Here is an 11,382-nt window from a genome sequence, read left to right on the forward strand (position 1 = left end):
CTTAAAGGGAAAGACTCAAATGCACAAGTCATCTATCCATCATGATGGGGCCATGTATTCAACTGGTTGTACAAATACTCGTTGGTATGTATTCTCATTTATATTACGTAGGTTATTTAGAGATTTGGACCAAATTAAACGAAATGTCATTGTGAACTTATACTTGAATTTTAGTTTATTATTATTCACATGTGGTTATTGATTGTGTATTCTTTTTTGCTTTCTCAGATACATGGTGGAGTTATGAGCATGTAAAATCTAGTTTCTGGTATATGGATAGCTTTTGTTCGGATGATCATGGTGGAGTTGTCTACAAGTAGAATCTAGTTTTTGGTATAAGAATATTTTTGTCTACATGATGGTTGTTTGGATGAATAGCAACATCAGATATTTTGGAATTTTTACTTTACATTTTGATGTGTTTGGTGATGATTATCACCTTAACATATGGTATGGATGAAACATTTTGATGTATGGTTAATAGGTATGCTTGACTTTAGACTTATAGATGATGATATTTATAATGAATAATTATGGATTCTCCAACATTGTGTATACTTCTATTTGGATGAGCAAATGTATTGTGCAATATGGATATTGGATAGGCTGTGTTGTTTGTACAGGATTTGGAATGAGCCCAAAAATAAATATTAAGCTTATAATTTGAATTGTTAATTAAATACAGGTTAATACTTTTTGCCATCAAAAAATGTTTGTTGCCAATGCATTCCAATACATTCTGCAACCAAACTATTGGTGGGGGAAGATAGACATTCAGTGACCATTTTTTTGGTAGCGGAAGACAAACCTTCCACGACCAACTATTTGGTCGGCGTTGAAATTAGCGACAACAGATTTGGTCGCTGATAATTTTCTTCGGCAACCAAATGTTGGTCGTTGTTGGTGTACCTTAGGTGACCACACAATATTGGTCGCTAAAACCTTTCAGTGACTAGGGTTCGGCGACGAAGGGTATGCTAGTCGCGAAAAGGTTTCGGCGACCAAATATGGTTATTCGGCGACTAGAATCTTAGTCGCTGAAAGTGTATTTTCTTGTAGTGAGTCCTACTCCAAGTAGGACTCTTATTTAATAAGATCAAGCCCAATTAATTAAGTCCAATTGATTCAATTAAATTGCAATCTAATTGCAATTACTCCTTCTTCAACTCACTAACTCTTAGTGGGTTAATTAATTATCAATCAAATTGATAATCATGAACTATTGTGATTCCAAATCACAACTAAACCATCGGATCGGTCAATACCTCTATTGTGTGTAACCCCATAGGTTCTATTCTGTCTGGTAGTGAGATATATTATGATCCCTATCATAATATCATTGAAACTCCTTCTTATGGGTTGGAACAATTCCAACTCTTCTCATTTGGGTTCACTGATCACCAAGTGAATGCCTCTGAGTCTCACAATTCACCAATGACACCTAGCAGCATGTAGTGGCAACCCAGCAGAATGGAATGATGAACCTCTAGGTGTAGTTAGTGTATGATACAGTCCCTCTATCGTGGATTCCGACAGGATGGAGGTTATGGATAACTCGTCAAACCCCTTCATCTGTCATATGTAAAATTTATTCGACTTTAGTTCGAGATTGGAAAACTATTTTTCCAAAAGCTACCTTGGCCAAGGATTTACGAACTCAGTCTCATAAATCACATAAGATCTCTCCTAATCTATCAAGGTCGATAGATTCCATCTAGATGCATCCCTACTCCTACAATGAACCTACTGCAGCCAATCTGCACCACAAGAACCCAAATGGATAGGGCCCATGTTTATGTGCTCGTCAAACTACAGCAACCTTAATGTGAATAGCCGAGACATCGCAGGTCAAAGGAACAGTCATACAACTGCAGCATCAAGTATGTCACTGACGAGTGGATAGACATCCAAGTGACTACTTGCTATCGTCATGCTCAGTACCCTTGTTTTCTAACAAGCACTTGCACAATCACTCCAGTGTCCCCACACTATGGACTCAAGACTCGTCCATCAAAGAAAGCGATCTGTGCACTAATCTCAGCGGATCGATCACCGTCCTCGTGATGATCCATCGATCAGGAGCAATTCAGGAATTAATCACCAATGACACATGCCTCAAATTCTCAACTCTTGAAAATATGCATCATCATCTTATTAATTTCTTGGACGATTCATGGACACATAAGAACATAAATAAAAAGAATGCCCAACTTAATAAATTCATAATTAGGTTAAGTACAAATTTATGCCCTAGAACTAAATAATGCGTTAGCCAAATTGGCTTCTAGGGCATACTTCTAACAGATCCTCCATTGGGCGAATGGCCAGGGGGCACTGATCGAGGTCAGCGGGGCCGAGGGTCGGCACTGGATGTTGGCGTTCCGCTGGCATCGATCGTACCTTCAGACGAAGTCCGTTGCGTCCTTTTGAAGTGTGGGCCAATAGTACCTTGGCGCAAGATTTTATGGGCTAGTGCTCGGCCTCCCAGATGGTTCCCGCATATCCCTTCATGAACCTCTCGTATAGCATAGTCTGTCTCTGACGGGCGGAGGCATCTGAGGAGAGGAGAGGCGAAAGATTTTCGGTAGATCTTGCCCTCATATAATATATATCGGAAGGCTTGATGCCTGATTCGGCGAGCCTCAAGCTCATCATTGGGAAGGGCTTCATTTTGTAGATAACTGATGAGCTCGTCCATCCAGCTCGGCTCGGTGTCGATGCAGAGGGTCGGCTCAGGCTCTTCCGTGCTGGGCATTTGGAGATATTCGAGCATTGTTGCCTTAGGAAGCTCGCTCATGCGGGAGGTCGCCAGCTTCGATAGTTGGTCTGCCCTTAGGTTCTCTATTCTGGGGATGTGCTGGATATTGAAGGAGCCCAGGATGGATGTGAGGTCTCGCACCTTTTGAAGATATCTTTGCATCGATGGCTCTCTTGCTTCAAAGTTCCTCAGGATCTGGCTCACGACCAGTTGGGAGTCGCTGAAGACTTTTAGGTCCTCCACTTTCAGCTCCTTCGCCAGTTTGAGCCCGGCGATGAGCGCCTCGTATTCTGCCACATTGTTCAAGGTGGGAAATTCGAGGTGTAAAGCCTGATATGCGACCACCCCGTCCGGGCTGGTGAGAATGAGGCCTGCTCCGCTCCCCCCGAGGTCGAGGAGCCGTCCACATATAGAGTCCAATGGTTGCCTCGGGGTCTCCTCCGCTGGTGTGGGTGCGAGCTTAGAATCATCCGGCAGGGTGCACTCCACAATGAAGTCCAGCGAGCGCCTAGGCTTTGATTGCTGGCCTCGGACGGTATTCAAGGTCGAACTCTCCGAGCTCAATTGCCCTACTTCACGATCCTCCCGGCGCGATCCGACCGCTGCAGAATTGCTTCATAGGCTGGTCGATCAGTATGGCCACAGTATGGGCCTGAAAATAGGGCCGGAGCCTCCGAGCCAAGATGACCAGAGCAAAGATTGTTTTCTCCAGTTTAGAATATCTTGTCTCAGTATCCCTCAGGACCCGACTGGTGTAGTACACTCATCTTTGGAGCTTGGTTCTCTTCTCGGACCAGGACCGAGCTTACCACAACCGGAGAGACGGCCAGGTACAAATAGAGGAGCTCATCCTGCTGAGGTTTGGTGAGTAGTGGCGGAGAAGCAAGAAGGTGCCTAAGCTCTTCAAAAGCTTGCTGGCATTCTTCCGACTATAAGAAGTCTTTCGATCGCTTGAGAATTTTAAAGAATGGGAGGCACCGCTCGATCGACTGGAGATAATCTTCCCAGAGCTACGACCCGCCTTATGAGCCGCTGTACCTTCTTGACCGTCTTTGGTGGCACCATCTCTTGCAGTGCTCGGATCTTCTTAGGATTTGCTCGATTCCACGCTGGGTGATTACGAAGCCAAGAAAATTTGTCCGAGGTGACTCCGAATGCGCACTTAGTAGAGTTGAGCTTCATCCGATACTTTCTAAGTGTGGAGAATGTCTCATTGAGGTCAGCTACATGGTCCTCCGTTGTTCGGCTCTTTACCAGCATGTCATCCACATAGACCTCCATGTTTTAGCCTATTTGATTTTGAAGATTTGGCTGACCAGTCTTTGATATGTTGCTCCGGCATTTTCAACCCGAAAGGCATCACTTTGTAGCAGTAAGTGCCCCGGTCGGTGATGAAGGCCATCTTCTCCTCATTTTCTGGCGCCATTCGGATTTGATTGTATCCCGAGAAGGCGTCCATGAATGTCAGCAACTGGTGTCCCGATGTGGGGTCCACAAGCTGGTCGATGCTAGGAAGTGGAAAGCTGTCCTTTGGGCAGGCTTTATTCAAGTCGGTGTAGTCCATGCACATGCGCCACTTTCCATTGGATTTCTTCACGAGGACCACGTTGACGAGCCAATCTGGATAGGAGACCTCTCGGATGAAGCCGGCCTCGAGAAGTTTGTCCACTTTCTCGACCGCTGCTCGTTGTCATTCTGGGGCGGAGCTCCGTTCTTCTGCCGCACGGGCCTGCAGGTCGGCTTCACCTGAAGTTGGTGAACCATGACCTCAGGGTCGATTCCCGGCATGTCGACGGGGCGACCAGGCGAAGACGTCCATGTTGGACCGAAGGAACTCGATCAGGCGGTCTCTTTCGAGGGAGCTCAGGCCGGAGCCGACCTGCACGGTAGGCTCTGGACAATTTTCTTGTAAAGGAATCTGGGTAAGAAGCTCACCAGGCTCTACCTGTTCTTTTCGGGAGTTGTCCCGCACCTTCAAGGTTTCGATGGGCAGCGCCTGACCTGATACTTGGGTTGGCACCTCAGCTGTTTGCTCCTCTTGGCTTGGTGCTTTAGCCGTTGCTTTGTTTTGTGGGTTGCCATATAGCACCGCTTAGCTATTGACTGGTCCCCACGAACTTCGCCCACTCCTTGGTCGGTGGAGAACCGCATGAGCAGGTGATAAGTCGAGACCACAGCCCGGAGGGCATTAAGCCCTGGTCGTCCGAGAATGGCGTTGCAGGCCGAGGGCAGACGGACCACGAGGAAATCCATCTTCACAGTGTTTTCTCGGGGAGCGAGCCCGACCGTGACAAGAAGACCGACCTCACCCTCAACCGGGACCGAATTTCCGGTGAATCCGACCAATGGAGCATTTATTCTCCGAAGCTGGTGATGAGAGCACAAAAGTGCAATCATCGTACCACCTTAATTAGTATTATAATTAATTTTTAATGATAAAATTAATGAATTAACATTGTATTTGTGTTTGAGTGCAAGGAATCTAAGAGACCCAATAACATTGGGTTTGAGCCAATGCTCGACAGCCCGAGCTCAACAAATTTTCCAGCTGCCATGCAAGCATGAAATCCCACGCCGTCCATCAGATCACCTTCCAAATCAGTCCACATCAAGGCCCCGCGATCATTCCTTCTCAGCCATCCGCCCAGCTAATCATCAACATCCAAATAAATCCACTCCGTCCGCATCTTCAACGAGTCCTCCTAGCATCCCACGGATCACGGCACCATCGCAGCCGTCCATCTTTCAGCTCCAAGGATCTCGTGATCGGCTCAACCTCCCATGCCCGTGAAGCATCCGCCCCCGTCCGAACTGCAGCGTGATCCAAGCTCCTCCTCAAATCCCAGCTTCCAGCCGGATCAGCCTCCAAATGATCCCGAGCGATCTCCAAGCCTCCGACGTCGCGTCCGTGATCCACGCCTCCTCCCAGGCGCCCGTTCGAAGCAGCTTCTCCAACTGGTTGTCCGCATCGCAACGCCCACATCTCCAGCATCCCACGATCAGCGTCAAGCTCCTTCCATCCGCAACGTCCCAACTTCATTCCACGCATCACCGGCAGTCTGCCCTCTCCTTCCGCCCGTGATTCAGCCATCCGTGAATCACCCCCTCCACGGATCAAGCTCCCGCGTCCGCGTCCAAGGATCCGGCCATTCGAGATGTCCGCTTGTGCTTCTCCCCCACACGCCACGGATCAAGCTTCCACGCCTTCCTCCGAGAAATCCCCGCTCTCCCTTCCGGATTCAAGACCCCCTCTGCCTCTGCTTCCGCCCATGATGCGGATGCTAATCCCGGCGTTCAGCCTCGTCGTTGTCCATGACGCGTCCGTGATCCCGCCACCGTTTTGATTCTCAAGCCAGCTTCAAGGTGGGGGCGAGCTATAAAAGGAGGTGGTGCTCGGCTGTTGAGGAGGAGGAAGAAGAAGGGGCCGGCGGGTCCACAGAAAAGAGAAGAACAGGAGAGAGGGCTCGGTTTGGGAGAGAAGAAAAGAAAATCAAAAAGAAAATCAAAACAGGGGAGATGGCTCTGTTTTGTGAAAGAAAGAATAAAAAAATAGGAAGGAGGAGGGTGGGAGCTCGGAGGCGAGTGGCCGCGGGTCCAAGGCTGGTGGTCGGCGGGTCCCAAGGAAGAAGAAGGCTCGGCTAACTTCGGTCCACAAAGAAAGAAAAAAAAAAACAGGGGAGGCCCTGTTTTCCGAGAAGAAGAAAGAAAGAAATTCTATTTTAATGTTTTTTTTCTTCTTTTGTTAAGTGTTTAACCGAGTTACTTGTTCTTGTTCTTTATATTTATTTTATTTTTTATATTTTTCTTTTCTTTCTTACTCTTGTAAGCACTTGTCCTTTTATGCAATCTATAAAATTTATTTTATGCAATCTATATTCCAGTCTGCAATTTTCCTAGCACTATTTTCATCCAATTTATGTAAAGCTTTAATTTCTATTGTTTTTAATTTCTGTATTTCAAGTTTCGCTCTTCAACTTCTGTAATTTTTTCTTTTTATGCAATACAATTAAATCTTCCTTCATGCAATTGTGTTTCGCTTCAATCTTCTTATTTTCATCCATTTTAATTTATGCCAAAACTCTTCTTGATTAATTAAATAAATGCTTTTCGAATTAAATACCTGTCTTTAGTTAATTCAATTAAAAAACATTCTCCGGTAGACTAGAGAATCCATCAACATCCTCAAAATAATGTTTTCTTCTATCATTCAAAAATCGATTTTAAATCCGAGGTAACATTTTAATTTTTATGCAACTCCATCGCCTCCCTATGGATCGACCTCTTACAACCGCTATTCTTCGAGGTGGAAAAGGTAAGAGTAGAATTTAAATTCAACTTTTGTTCGTCGGTTCTAACAACGATCTGTCTAGCGTTATTTTTAGGTAGGCAGGAATCGGCATGAACAGAATTTTGGCGCCGTTGCCGGGGAGGCCAAATTCGAGAAGCAAGAACGATCACGAAGATCAAATCGGATTTGGATGTCCGGAGTGAACGCACTCCGGTAGTAAGTTTTTTTTTATTTTTACTTTTATTAATTTCCTTATTTTGATAATTTTTAGTTAATAATTTCGTAGTTATAAATTCTGAAATTTGAAATTCGAAATTTAAAGTTTTTAAAAAAAAGTAAAAAAAAATTTAAAATTCAAAAAAAAATTTAAAAAATTGAAAAATTTCAAAATTCAAATTCAAAAATTTAAATTCAAAATTTGAATTCTGTGATTCAAATTTGAAATTTAAATTTAAAAAAAGTTAAAAAAAATTAATTAAATCAAAAAAAATAAAAAAAATATTATTTTTGCTAGTAATTGATAGGGTGCAATCCCCGAGGTGATCATACCTCTATTGGGGCTCCTCACGGAGTAATCTCCAGAGCTTATTCAACGGGCATTCGGAGATTGACTGACGCATAAGGATTAGTTTTAGTTTACATTCAAGTTATTCTATATAAAAATTAAAAATAAAAATTATTAAAAAAAATTAAAAAAAATTGCTTGCTCATTTAATCAGTACAACCTAATGACATTGCATAAACTTTAAAAAAAATATTGATTATTTGCTGCATTTAGTATTAAGCATTTGCATAAAGTAATTAAGGGCAAAACCCATTAAAAAGATAAGGTCGGAAGTCATTACCTGTCCTTAGCCCAAAAATCACCACCTTGCATACTTATCCTAAGCCAAATTAAATTAAAATCAAATTAGACGTTGGCCTTAGGGTTTTCGAGCTCAATTAGGCTCTTGGAAAGAAGCGGCTGAAAGCCACTCCAGTGAGATTTAGTAATTGGTGATGTCTAGAAAGTTTTACAACAGTGAGAACTGTTACGGGTATTGTGGTATCGGTGTATCCCTTCTGGCACCACCACACACCCCGGGACTTTCTGGTCACTGGTTACTGGATTGCTTAACTGGTAAGCTCAAGCTTAATCTGAAAGGGAGATTAGGAGCTGTCTAATCTAGGAGAGAATTTCAGGAACTTTTTAACCTGATAATCTCTGTGCAACTAGATTTAAGAAGCTACTAAACCTCTTTAACTAAGACTAATAGGGTCAAATTGTGTGGTGTTGGTTGTGGTCATCTGTGTCTAGCCCTTCTCTTTCTTTTAGGATTTCGTTCATTTTAGGAGTCGAGTCTAATTAAGTTGTGATAATGTATGCATGGTAGAAGGTCATTAAGGGATAAGTTAACCCCATTTGATCCTGAGATTGACAGAACTTTTCATCACAACCTGCGAACTGTAAACCAACCGTCGATCTCTACAATGGGTGAACATATTAGAACCCTGAATGAATTGTTTGCACCCGCATCCGCTAGTCCCCCTACTTGCATAGTATTACCAATTAATAATGCAGCCCAATTCGAGATTCGGGCTGCAACAATAAACATGTTACCCAAGTTTCATGGGTTCGAGAGTGAACAACCCTACATTCATCTAAACAAATTTTTGACAATCTGTCAAACGTTTAGAAATCAAAATTTAGATGAAGAGGGTATTAAATTAAGGTTTTTCCCATGACTTTAGAGGATCGTGCTGCTGCATGGCTGTATTCCCTTGCTTCAAATTCCATCACATCATGGGAACAACTATCTAGGAAGTTCATGGCTAAGTTCTATCCCATGGTAAAACTGAAAAAATTAAGGATGCCATAGAACTTTTAGAGGAAAATCTGAGGAGGAATTTTTCCAACTTTGGGAAAGATTCCATGATCTTTTGGTCAAGTGCCCGCACCATGGGCTTGACAAGGCTGATCTAGTACATTCTTTTAAAGGACTACCTCCGGCACATAGAAACATGATTGAGTCCATGCACAAGGGTAGGTTCATGAACCAAACCCCATCAAGCCTATGAATTTCTTGTTGACTTAGCCGAGAACGCCCAAAATTGGAGTAGCTATGGTGAGGAAGTAAATAGAGATGAGTTCGGGTCTAGAAATCAGGTAATTATGAAATGAAAGCAGACCCAGAACTCAAAAATGTCATGTCCAATCTGGTGACTGGAATGAACAACTTAAGCAAAAAGTTTGATGCTTTCACTGTTTCCACTAGCTCGAGTTCATATAAAGAGTTAAATCCCATCATGAAAGTGGATCACGAGTCACATAGTTTATGTATCTTGTGTAACAGTTCTGAGCATCTAGTGGAGTGTTGTCCTAGTTTACCCAACATTAAGGCTGAGCAGGCAAATGCTCTAAATCATATAGTGCCTTCAAGAAGCCCACTCCCAATTCATTCAGCCCAGTCTACCACCCTGATAATAGGTTCCACCCAAATTTCTCATACAAGCAAAATGAACCTATTCAGCATCAAGGTGGTCCACCAGGTTTTCAGAAGAATTTTCCAGGATAGGTCCATCACAAATAAACCAATCATTGGCTCCATCCTATACCTACTTATACATCCCTCCCACAACAATCTCATTTGAAGCCATGATGGCTAACATGATGAAGCAGCAACAAGACTTCATCCAACAGCAACAACAGACCAACATGGCTCAAACCCAGACTAACCAATTCCATGCGCAAGCGATTGCAAAACTTGAGGTTAGTCTGAGCCAAATAGCTAACTCTCTAGGGGATAGGAAGAGAGGTGAATTGCCCAGTCAGCCAGTACCTAGTAGGCAACAGAATCAAGGGCCGAGAGGCCAGTTTCAGATTGATTCTAATGGAAACCCTACCCATGAAGTCCAGGCAATTACCACTTTACGGTCTGGCAAGCAAGTGGACAACAAAGTCCAACTTCCTGTGCAAGAAAAAGAAGAAAAATGAACCAAACCCCACCCAGAAAAAGGCACAAGAACAGGGAACACAAGGAATAGAGGAGAAACCAATAGAAACTTACACACCTAAGGCTCCCTTTCCTAGTAGACTACAAGACTCAAAGAAAAAATCTCAGTACGATGAAATCATGGAAGTCTTTAAAAATGTTCAAATAAATTTACCCTTCCTAGATGCCATCAGACAGATCCCCTCCTATACAAAATTCTTAAAAGACCTAACCACGGTGAAAAGGAAAACCAGTATTCCTAGGCAAGCTGTGATGGCGCACAAGCCTCATCTCTTATTCAACAACAGATTGCCCCAAAATACAAGGACCCTGGTTGCCCCACTGTTGAAATTAAAATAGGAGAAACCATCATTCGGAGAGCCCTATTAGACTTAGGAGCAAGTGTAAACCTATTACCCTATTCTGTCTACACCGAACTAGGTTTGGGGGAATTAAAACCCACAAACATTACCTTGTCATTAGCAGATAGGACTGTGAAGTATCCCAAAGAATTGTGAGGATGTGATTGTAAAAGTTAATGAATTCTACTACCCTGTGGATTTTGTAGTCCTTGAAACTGAACCAGTAAAAAATCCAGAAAGTCACATCCCGGTGATCCTAGGTAGACCATTTTTGGCCACTTCAAATGCTGTGATTAGTTGCCGAAATGGAATAATGACTCTAGCCTTTGGGAACATGACTGTCCAGCTCAATGTTTTTCATAGTAGTAGTCAGTCAACTGAGATGGACGATTTGGAAGAAATTCACATGATTGAGAATATAATTAGCAGTTCTTTTGAAGAGTCGAGTTATTCTGACCCATTAGAAAGATGTTTGGCTAATTTTGGTCAAGATTGTGAGTCAAGTCAAGAGGTTAATGCATTGTTAGATTCCATTCCTGTGATGGATACTAGCAGATGGGCCACCAAGTTTGAATCATTGCCTATTTCGGAATCTCAGCTAGTGTCATCCAATGTCAAACCTCCACAACTAGAACTTAAAGACCTTCCCGAAAACTTGAAGTATGCATTTCTTGGAGAAAACAAGACCTTACCTGTTATAATTGCATCGAATCTAACTAAAGAACAGGAAGAGAAGCTGTTAAGTATCCTTCGAAGAATCAGGAAGCTATCGGTTGGTCTATAGCTGATATTAAGGGGATTAGTCCTTCTGTGGTCCAACATAAAATCCATCTAGAAGAAGATGCAAAAATTTCTAGAGAACCACAAAGGCGACTTAATCCAATCATGAAGGACGTAGTTCGAGCCGAGGTCATCAAGCTTTTAGATGCAGGGATTATATATCCTATTTCTGATAGTCAGTGGGTAAGCCCAGTTCAAGTCGTACCTAAAAAGTCTGGCATC

This window comes from Phoenix dactylifera, unplaced genomic scaffold (assembly GCF_009389715.1).
Source record: "Phoenix dactylifera cultivar Barhee BC4 unplaced genomic scaffold, palm_55x_up_171113_PBpolish2nd_filt_p 000213F, whole genome shotgun sequence".
NCBI lineage: Eukaryota > Viridiplantae > Streptophyta > Magnoliopsida > Arecales > Arecaceae > Phoenix > Phoenix dactylifera.